This window comes from Sesamum indicum, linkage group LG6, assembly GCF_000512975.1.
Source record: "Sesamum indicum cultivar Zhongzhi No. 13 linkage group LG6, S_indicum_v1.0, whole genome shotgun sequence".
NCBI classification, from domain to species: domain Eukaryota; kingdom Viridiplantae; phylum Streptophyta; class Magnoliopsida; order Lamiales; family Pedaliaceae; genus Sesamum; species Sesamum indicum.
In genome coordinates this window covers 10,193,989-10,206,240 of record NC_026150.1, presented here as the reverse complement: position 1 = coordinate 10,206,240, position 12,252 = coordinate 10,193,989, and positions in this window count along the sequence as shown.

The window sequence follows — 12,252 nt, the reverse complement described above, 5'->3', positions numbered from 1 at the left end:
GATGACTCATCGTGACGCCACCAAAATTTTAGAGAGAATGTGGAGGCGAAATGTTGGGCGAACCAACAGATTTCAAGGGTGCCATGACGGCGTGTGCGGAGAAATTTCATGACATGGGCATTATGGCTGGACCTGTCGTGAGACGGCGAGTCCGGAGAAATTTCATCCAGCCGATGGCAGTGGGGGAAAGGGGTGGGGCGTGGGTAGTTATTATATATATATATATATAATATTTATTAATTTTAAGTTAGTTTTTAAAAATCTAACGGTTAAAATGAATTGATTAAATCTAACGATCAGTATTTGATCAAAAAATATTCAACGATCATAAAATAAGAAATAATATATACTAAGTAAGGGTATAACGGTTATTTTTTAAAAAATTAACATTGTTAATTGAATTTAATAGAGAGGAAACGATTGAGCTGAGTTTTACAAAATACAAGGGGGCTTTTAGCTTATTCTCATAACAAGAGGGTTTTTTTTGCAAATTTTTTAAAATATAGGGGGATTTTATGCATTTTGTCCATATAGTGTGCCTACATCATTATAGAACTTCACACATCAAACTTTTTTAGAATAATAATAATAATAGTAGTAGTAAGGGTTAATTACACTTAGGCCCCATCATAAAATGCAAAATTACATACACCCTGTCAAAAAAATTTGAAATTGTATCTGCATCGCCTCCAAAAATTCTTCATTTACAACTGCAGCATTTTTGTTAGGGTTTTAATAGAAAATGCTTACCTCACAAAAAAGATCCATAAATTTCTAATTTTATACTTAATTCATTTAGCATTCCTTATAAATTATCGATAATATAACTAATTTTTTCATTTATCAACAACTATTTTTTATCAAATAAATTAATTCAAAAATAATATTTTATTACAACTACACTATTTAGACTTTATATATAATACATTACTCCATCACAAGTGTAAAGTAATTTTACGATATCTTCGCTGATACAGTTGTAAACGTAAAATTATCAAACAGGACGTAATTATAATTTAAATTTTTTTACATAAAAGTCAAAATTTATATCTTTAGAGGGTTTAAATGTAATGAACCCTAATAACAATAATAATTGATATATTTTTTTCTTGACTAAAAGCTAGCTTGTGAAACATAGAAGAGTTTGACCAAAATTCAAGTGTGAGTAGAAAACATAGTGATAAAATAATAGAAAAGTTGAACTCTTCCAGCTATCGTATCATTACAGATGCAGTTATTTTCGTGGACAATAATAAAAATTGAATTTTGAATTCTTGAATTCCCCACCAATCAGAAATGTGTTGACCACATGAACCACCACATGCTATCAATAATGTTTTGCAACTTTCATCCAAGTGGGAAACATATGTTGGTGCCTATACATAACTCAATTTTGCATTTTCTCTAAGTAAAAATCCATCACCTTAATTTACTATTTTGCCAAAACCCCCCACAAGCACCAAATCCTGTTACTATAGGATTGCTGGAAAGTATTAGAAAAAAAAAAAAAAAAAAAAGAGAATATTATAAATGACTATGACTTCAACATTATTATAAATTAGGAAAATAATATTTTTTTATCTCATAATTTAGGATCTTTTCACTTTTTATCTCATTTGTTACGAAGTTCTCACTTTTGGTCCCTTAACTTTCAAAAAGCAACATTTTTTTGTCCCATGGTACCTTTTCATTAGATATTTAACAAAAAAGACCACGTGGGGCTCATTAAGTGTTGGGACCAACAATGTTATTTTTTGAAAGTTATGGGACCAAAAATAAGAATTTCGTAACCGTTATAACCAAAATATTTAATAATGGTCTTTAACTATAGCTAATATTTTGATCTCATTTACAAAAACAACGGTTGATAGCTTTTTGTATATACATACACGTATATATACATAATTAATTTGTATTTGCATGAGTTTGTCCATATTAATCATTTGATTGGGGGGTTAACGAATTAAACAGCTCCACATATGCATAAATCAGGTGTTTTACGACTCAGGCATAAGATTTTTTTATAAAAGTCTTGTATTCGAGTCTTAAATATGTACGTGCATTGAATGCTCAAGTATTGGAGAAAACATAAATCATGTGGCGAGCATTTCTGGACTCCACATTTTAAATTCTACATCCCATACTTCAGCTTTTCACAATTCAATTGATTTATTACCCTAATTATAAGGAATTCTTGATGTTGGATTTATACCAAAAAGGTTATAATCATGCGCGTTTTATTTTAAAGAAAAATATAAACAACCCAATACATTATCTGAATTCATGATTTTTTTTTGTTTAGTATGACTCCCATTATCACATATATCGAATTATAAGTTGGCCGCTACATATGACTTAGAAAAAAAAATCAATAAATGGATTACACATATCAATCATTAATTATATAAATGACACTAACACTCTATAAAATTAGGTAAAAAATACATAAATACTCTCTATTTTTTTGTAAAATTACAGCTATACTCATGAGAGCTACATATAATATTTTTCAGAAAGTGTGTAAATTTTGCTTTTAAATAAGAATTATAGTGGCAATTACAATTATAATCTCAGAAATTTGTAACTGTAATTTTACAAAAAAAAAAAAACAAAATAAAAGAAATAGCGTAAATGTATCTTGACACAATTTGAGTATATGTCAATTTAATTTACCCTATTAATTAGTTACTGGCACAAAGTCCAAGTTCTTGACAGCTTACCTCTAAGAAAAAAAATAAATACATATATATATATATATATGTGAATACTTAATTGCATTTATGGCTCAAATATTATAAAATTTTGATGCATTAATTGGAGAAGGTGGCTCACATATATTTAACTCACATTTGAAATTCGATATTCCCAACTCTTTAATTAATTAAAATGCATTAATGAGTTCGTGCTTCCAAAGTTGTCTTTAAATTAATATATATATATATATATATATATATATATATATCACATCAAACTTCTGTCGATCTCTACTAATTCTTTAAATGATACACAGCCTACGAGTAAAACAAACCACACAATCATTGCACTGTCTGTTGTGAGATTTCACAAATTTAAAGAGGACCTGAGAATTATATAAATATATTGTCATTTTATGTGAGAAAATTAATTTAAATTTAGGACAATAAATAAAAATGGGACCATAAAAATGATGGGGTTTAACATTATCTCCAAAAGCAGACAATAAACGAAGAAAACAGGTTTCTGTAGTAATTAAGAGGGTGGGGAAAGAAACAATCGTCAAGTTACATATATCTATAGAAGAGAACATGGGGGTACGTAGGTTGATGCAGAACACCAACAAATGACATAAATGCTTAAATTTTTGTTTGTGTTTTAAGAGGTTGTTGTTTGGTCAATTTATGCTAGTCGTGTTGTTAAGAATGTTGCTTGTTTTTCACCCACAGTTTTCTCATATTTCAGAGGATTATATATATTTCATTATATAAATTAGTAATTTAGTTTATTCGTCGCGCTTATTTTTAAAAAAGTTTTTCATTTTGCACTTGTTGGAAATTCGACTGTCGACTAATAGAAAATATTCAGAAGGAAGGAGGGATAGCAATTGCATATGAAGGATTGATGCGCGGTAGAAAGATTTGGAATCGTGTTGCATTAGGATTGATTTTTGAATTCGAGATTGTTGAATCTTGAGTATTTATAGGTCCATAATATCTGTATTTATGAGAATTCACGTGTCGAAGTCTCCACCATTTGAGTGTTGAATGTTTACCGGTTGTGAATACTGATCATCACTCGATCTTGATTCAAATAAAAATACACAAATCTTTGATCCTAGTTTGGGCATTTGAAATTCTGTGGAGGGTATTTTTGTCTTTTAAATGCCTTTCTTGTGGATCCCCATCAAGCATGATTCGACTTTGTATTGCTGACAATGTTCTGTAGTTCCTTTAACCCATAGCCGAAATAAATGTTGTTCTCCTTCTAGTTGTATTTTTGTATTTATATAAATTATTTACCAGTTATATTTATATTTTTTGTTATATGATTTTTATAGGATATTCATATTTGAGCAATGTATCCCAATCAAAATTAAGATTTACGTATAGCAATATTTGTGTTAAGAGATATTAGATCTCATTTTTAACAGTTTAAATTTTTAAATAAAGTGGTCATTCAACACAGTATAAAACTAAGCCCAAACAAGAAGTTTTAGGTACAAATCTCACCCCACCCCAGCCCCCTTATTTATGAAAAAAAAAAGAGTTTCACGTCAAAATTTGACAAAAAGAACCCAACGTGTACATCAGGGGACGTGTTAGACATACACTAGAAGATATATCATTTTTTTATGGTTAATTATCATAGTTAAAAGTAAACGTGGTAAATGTTAATTACCAACAGATGGGGAAATAATATTTTTAGTCTCGTAAGTTAGACCTATGTAACTTTTGGTCTCATTTGTTATGGGCTTAGCTTTTTTAATCCCGTTACTTACAAAAATTAGCAATTTTTAGTCCTCATGCACTTTTCCATCCACAATTTAACGATGTAGGTCATGTGCCTAGCACGTTGCCGTTAAGTACTTTTGATTGGAGGAAAAATTAGCCCTTTCTTCAGTAGTAGCATATGAGTGTTTCATTTGACCTATTTGATTCACTTGTAGAAAATATAATATTGTGTTGCTTCTACTAAGCTTCAACTTATAAAAATAAGGAAGGATATGATTCAATTTTTTTGCGAGAGAAGAGAGAACTCGCTATGTCAGAATTCTTAAATCATGGTGATTTACGGTGTCCGGAATAACTCATTTTATTTTTATAAAACAATATTAAATATTAATTGATTTTTGAGTGAAATAGTTAAATTTCCGACAGTCTGATATCCATATATATGTGCATGCATTACAGCTTTCCGGTAGTAATTTCTTGTAGGTATGCATGCAGCAGTTGTATAGAAAGATGTAAATTGCCCATATCAGGAGAAAACAAAAACTGAGCACAACCAGGAAACAAAATTATGGGGCTTCCCCAACAATGTTTAGGTTGTTGTCTCTCTCATTGGTGTGGAAATTAGCAATTTTTGTCCAAACTAAGGATGAAATAAAGGCAAGAGGCAAAAGGAATAAAAAGAGACAAGTATATATATATATATACACAGAGGTACGTAGCAGCACGCCAAGATACACAACTGGGATTCCAATAGATTCTGCATGCGTGAGGTCAAAGGCTGGCAAACCCCTCCCACATTCTTGATTACACCCTAAAAGTCCCCACCACCAACAAATTGCTGAATTTTACATTGTAAAAAATGGCTTAATAATTATGGAAATAAATTCACGTTGAGTTAATTAGTAAGTAAAAAATTTTTGTTATTAATTTAAAATATTAATACAAGAAATTTACTTTTTGGTAATGAAAAAAATTTTTACTGATAAATTTAGCGACGAATTGTTTACTTGTTAGCATCAGTTTTTTTTTGTAGCTATTGAGCTATTTTCTTGTAGTGTTAAGGTGAATTCTTGTCGACGATTAGGGTCTGATACCTTAGAGTACTTATACAGTTCTTTTGAGTTTAACTCTTTCATTCCCGCTCCGCAACAGAATTAGTTTTATGTCCAATATAGGTTAGAAACTAAAAGGCCCCCACTACCAACAAATTGTTGGTTAATTAGAGGTACAGGACCTGAATTTTAAAGCGAATTCTTGTCGATGTTCATCATCAATAGGGTTTACTGTAAAAAAATATTATTGACTACAACATTAATAATTATGGCTAATAATTATGATAAATAACTATTATTAATCATGATTAATTAAAACAATACAACAAATTAGCTTTCTCATCATAAAAAAATTATTTGTCATAGTTAAGAGTCATGATAAAAATATTTATCATGACTTTTTTACACTCTCGCAAAAACCCCGACCAACAATCGTTGCGTGACTGTGCTTAATAACTATTTGTTACAGATATTTATTATTAACTATGATAATTAACCATAGTTAAGTGTTATATTTCTTGTAGTTTTTTGAAACCTTAGAATTGTAGTTATTGTAAGTGGTTTAACTCTTTCGCCTCGTCTCAAACAGAATTAATTTTTAATATAAAATGAGGACACACCCCCTAAAAGAATAAATAAAAAGCAGAAATTAAAAAGTCGGCACCAAACCCAAAATTGCCTTATCAACAGAACCACCCTAGATTTAATTACAAGAATTCACAAAATTTAAAAGAAACTTGACCTAAAAGATTATAAAGTGGGGATGACTTAAATCCAAATAAATGTTCTTGAATGAGAAGTTGGAACTACCTAAAGTCCACAAAAGGGCACCAAGCTTTTCCACTTTAAAAAGTTATTTTTTTTTTATTTAAGTTTGAATTATTTATATATATATATATATATATGACTTGTTTTCTAATAAGTTTTATGTTTAATTTATAGCTGTTGGTTGTATAAATTTAATTCTTGATATCTGATTTAATGAATTGTATAATTGATTAGATGCTTCTAAAAAAAAAATTAACTAACACATATATGCCTATCCGTTTTGGGAATTAGATCGATTTCTATCATCAGAATGTTAGTGCATGCACATACAAGTATTGCATTCACATGTAAATTACAAGGTTGATTAAATTTAAATTCTTACAAAAACATAATACGGAAAAGTGAATTATTTCTGACAATATGAATAATCATTAAAAATCAATATTATTTACTACATTTATAAAATTAATGCGAAAATTTACGTTTTGTATACGTTTAATCAACATTTGTCATGATTTTGGCTATAACCAAAACATTTGTCATAATTTTATCTAACGTTAATATTTAGTCTTGAATGCAAAAACGTCGTCTGATGACTTAACCGTAATTTATTAGTATCCACCACTCACTTTTATTTTTCGCCATAAAATAATTAATTACGATAAAGAATTATATTTTTTCTTGTGTAATGATATCGGTATTTCACATCATTGTGTCATTACATTTAATGACTTATAAATTATACCCCATCTGAGTACCTATCCAACATGGTGCACGGAAATTTCATTTTTCCCAGAAAAGAGAGATAAATATGGGTTGTTTTGCTGCGTCTGTCTGTCGTGGAAGATTCATTGCAACATTTATTTTGCAAGGATTTTCTTAATTATCCATCGCAAATTTTCGCACTAACAAATTATGGCAATAGTTAAAAAAAAATTAGAAAGGATATTTAGCAAAGAATAAGAATTTTAACTACTTTTTTTTATTTTAAAGATTAGAAATGAAATTTCTTTTGCTATAAACAGAAAAAAATTTAATATTGCGAAACTTCATAGCTGGTCTTAGCAAAAAAAATACAAATCAAATTCTAAAATCAATTGTTCTTGCTAAATTCATTACTGACAGAAATTAGCAACGAATTTTAATATTTTACAAAAAAAAATTGTGTTATTGCTAATAATATTATTTATTGTAGTGTCATCAGAATTATTATTAATTTTTTTAATAGAATGCAAGGCCTAGTTTGCCAAACAAATAAAATTCTAGCATAATAGCTACATTCTTGAAAGATGGCAGCCTTTGATATTTGAGACTAGCATTTAGTGAAACCATGCAATAGTCAAAGAATTTTGAATTTTTCCCAATACCAAGAAGAAATAATTAGACCTCAAAAAGTCGCGTTTTTAATATATATATATACAAATATATGTAAATTCTACAAAAAAAAAATAATATTTAATCATAGTTAATTGTCATAGTTAAAACTTAACAGTCGTTGTAAAAAGTCATGGACACAACCACGTGATGATTATTGACCGTGGTTTTTGCGAGTGTAGCTAATAAATTCGTCATGGTTAAAAATCATGTCAAAAAATATGTCATAACTCATAGTCCTGCCAAAAGTAATTTTCTTGGTGAATAAGTTGAGTTTTTCATCGATTTTATTAAATTGTGGGTAATAATAGTTATTTACCATGCCTTTAATCCATTAAAACTTAATTAAATACAACTCCTTATGTGTGTGTTTGATTCAATAATTCTGAAAGCGTACTTCACAAACCAATCAAATCAACTACAAAAAGCAAGGGAAAATTAAATGGGTCTCCCAAAAATTTGTCATATTTATAAATACTCCTTATTTGAAAAATTACAAATACTCTAAAAAAGTAATGACGGTCTAATAAATATCTCTCGGGACAGTTCACTATAAAAAATATTTGTTGGACGGTCTTTAATTTAAAAAAAAAATTATTTGCGATTGTTTAAATAATAAAAAAATATAGATGATTATGCAAAATTTAAAAAAAGCCTCTTGTAATTTATGAAGGAAAGCAATTGTAGCTAGTCATAGAGCATGAATAGGGGTTTGCATATACCAATGTTGTCGATTTGAAGTGAAGGTAGAGACACATTTTCCCAATGAAAACAAATGCCTTTTGCCACTGGGAAAAGACGAAGAAATTATTTCACTACTACCAGTGCATGCTGCTGCTTCCATACTTAGTTTAAATTTCAGTGCTTTTGAGATGTAATAATGTATTTATATTATATTCTTTTTGCCAGTTTCCATTCTCTTTCTATTCTTCTTATGTATATATATATATACATATGTGTGGCACATGTTTCATTTCAAACTCCTATAGAAGATTCCAACCCATAATTTGTTCATGGTTTATTTTATTGTGGGACATGAGATGGAACACATGGGACTCACCCATGTTGTTAGAAAAATATCCTCAAAACGATTAAAATATGTCCGAAGAAGGGAGGAAAAAAGAAATTGAAAGTATTGAAGATGAAATATATATATGAGAGGTCATTTGAAGTGGATTTTGTTGAAATGTAGAGTACTTGATCATTTGTAATATTTTATAGGTATTCTAATATGAATAGTTGATAGGTAATATTCTTTTGTTGTAATTCGCTTAAATAGTCCTAGTAAAATCTAATTCTAATCAACCATGGACGAAACCTTAAACTCGTAACAGTTTTAAATAATAAATAAACACATGAAAAATTTTAATTGTATATATGTTCATGTATATTCTATGTATATCATTTGTAAATGTAGTTACTAATGAACGAAAGATCACCAGTTGTTGTGACCGATAGTTAAGGCCGAACGTCGCTATTAAAATTTTTGCCAAGGTATTTGATGGGGTTAAACATACGTCCTAACCTCTACGTACGTCAATTTCTACACATGATTAGACAATTATATAGACCTTAGCCGGCACACATTTCGTAGACGCAATCCTTCCTGATGCGTATGTGGATACCATCTCCACTTTTCCATGTATAGCAAAGGAAAACAAGTGTAAGAATATAGTTTGCAGAGAAACTCACTTTTGGCAATCTGATCATCAACACTCTACTCAATTTGTTTGAGATCTCAGTCTTACCTAAAAGATTTATATGTATATATATATGAAGTGAAAATGTTCTCAGTTTGTGAGTTGTGTGTAAGCAACAACTAAGAAAGGCAGGGAACATATATATACATACAAGTAGTAGTAGTTGAAGAGCAAACATGTAAGTAGGAGTGCAGCTAAATGAATATATGTCCACCAACCCAACATTGAGAGGGCATTAATGCTGATTCAGTTCTTTGAGGCTGACTACACATCAAATTGTATTTTTTTGGAACTTGTATTTCCATAAATGATCACTCTCTTCTATTTCATCAACAAGTAGGTATACATACAAACATACATATATATATATATATGGATAAATTACATTGATATATATAGATATTCCCATTTGTTAGGTTAAATTACGAAAACATCCCCTATCTTTTGTAAATTTATGTCTACATCCCCTTAGGATTGTTAGTATAATATTTTTCGGGAGGAGCTTGTGTAGTCTTTGCCTTTGAACGGGGAGTGTAGTTGTAATTATAACTCTTACTTTAGGGGATTTAGCTATAATTTTACAAAAGACAGGAGGAGTCGTGTACTTTGGTCTAACTTTAAAAGGTGTCAATGTAATTTATCCTCATTGTGTACACTAGCAGTACACGGCATGGTCGATGTGTGTGCAAAAAAATTTAAACATTATAAATAATTAATTTCTTTTATTGATGGGTTGGTTATCAATTATGGGATAATGGCATCAAAATATAAAATGTGCTTAAAGTTGAAGGGTGTTTTAATAAACTCATTAAAAGGCAAATTCGTTCAAAAATTGGTATAAAATCAGGGTTCTATTTTATGATGCAGATATACTTAAAACTTATATATTCTTAACACGTTCAGTGATCTACTCATGTATTTTTCTTTTTCTAAAATATTTTAGGATATAAAGCTCCTTTGCAAAAATGAGCGGAAGTAATATTCGAACTCAAAACCTCTGACTAAAATGATCGGATTCAAAAAATCATATTAAATTACAAATTGATAATTTAAAGATTAAAATGATTTAATGGAGAAATCACTGGAAAAATTATAATTTCCTAATTGTGGTTTATTGTTAATTTTTTTGTCTCATTTGGAAGCACTAAAAAAATATAGTTTCCTTCTATGGTTAATTACTATTGTTAGAAGAAGAAAATTATGTCAAATATAAACTAACTACGGCTTCACGACGATTATGGATCGTTGTTTCTACAAGTATAGCTAAAATTTTAATCATGAAAAATATTTAAATGGAATTATATTGATGTTTAATTGGTTGTGGGATATCAAAACCAAATGTCTGATCAACTAATTAACTTAACTAAAAACATATTACTAAAGTTAATATCTTACAACCAAATTTCACACTAACCGAATCACAGGAAAATTACTTGTCTTCAAGAAATAAAACACCCCTTATCAAGTGCTTCAGGTACAGTGATACTTCTTCCAAGATAAGATGGTTATTGTTCGTTCAGTGTAGCACTTATACTGGTGAACACCTTGAACAACACACAGTAGCCGTTTACCGAAACTAAAGCTAAAACTTTGGAAATTAAAGAAAATCCGAGAGCTAGAGAGAAAAGAGAGAACTTGGTTGTTGTTGGTTTGAGGTGTGTTTGAAAATGAAAAATGAAGCACCCTTTTATAGGCATTCATCTGGACATTAAACTTCCAGTGGTAACCTTAAAAAATCGTCGGAAACCAACATGCCGAAAACCACCAAAAATGGCTGGTAGCAGTCGGTAGTTATAAAACGGCCAGTCAACCATTTTAAATGAGATTTTAAAATTATTTTGCCTGAAGAAAGGCTATTTTTGTTCATGTCCGGTTAAATTCAAATGTTTCTGCTGCAAAAAGATATATCCTAAAATTGAGATATTCGTCCTAACGCCCGCACCCATGCCGGAATCCAAATCTGAGGCAAGCAATTACATCCGCGTGTGGGACAACTCCATGTCCACTCAAGTCTCCATAATATTTCAAACACAACTTGGACTTGAACAGTTGAACTTAATATAAGGAGTTTATATTTGTTATAAACTTCCAATGTGAGAACAACTTGAGTGTATGAACATTCACCCCACATCTACCTTATATACATATCAATTCCCTTTTGATTCCGCATTATCTTCCTATGTGGAATATCCACATCTCTTAATTTTTACTTCTAATCTATGGATTTTAACATGTAATTTTTTTTTAAATTACAACATTCCCTCACAAATGCATAGATTTGAACTTAAGTTCTTGTAGCTTGCTTTCAACAATGGTATCTTCCGGTTTGAATTAGTGTCTAAGTTATCTAACGTCAGCTATCACCCGGTCAAATAGAATTAAGCCTTGAATTTGAACCTATGAGTGTGACAACGTCTGCAGTAAGAACAAACCATCGACTTTGTGTTGACCTTTAAGGTTGACACTTAGGCTATGTGTCCAGATTCTATTCATAAATGCTTTTAGGAATAACTCAATTTCTTAGTTGCGGCCAAACAATTGGATTCACTTAGTTGGGTGTCTCTATGGATGCACTGCTAGTATCTTGTAATAGACTTGGCCCCATTCAAAGTTAAACTCTTAATATACTTGCAGTATAAACACCTTCCAAAATTATAGGTGATACCCTATTTTTGTCTATTTTTTATTCTCTGACATATCCTATGACTTGTTAATACCACATTAAACCTTCTTTGTGGGATCTCTATTTAGAAGATTGGGTTGCTATTATAGATATATTATTGAAGGATTTTCAGTCCCATCCCCAATTTGAATTTTGTACTTGAGACAAATCTAATCCTTTCGTCAAAGGATCAACCACATTGTCCTTTATTCCCACAAATCAATACCTGTAACTCTATCTGACACTAATGCCCTTATAGACTTTAGTCT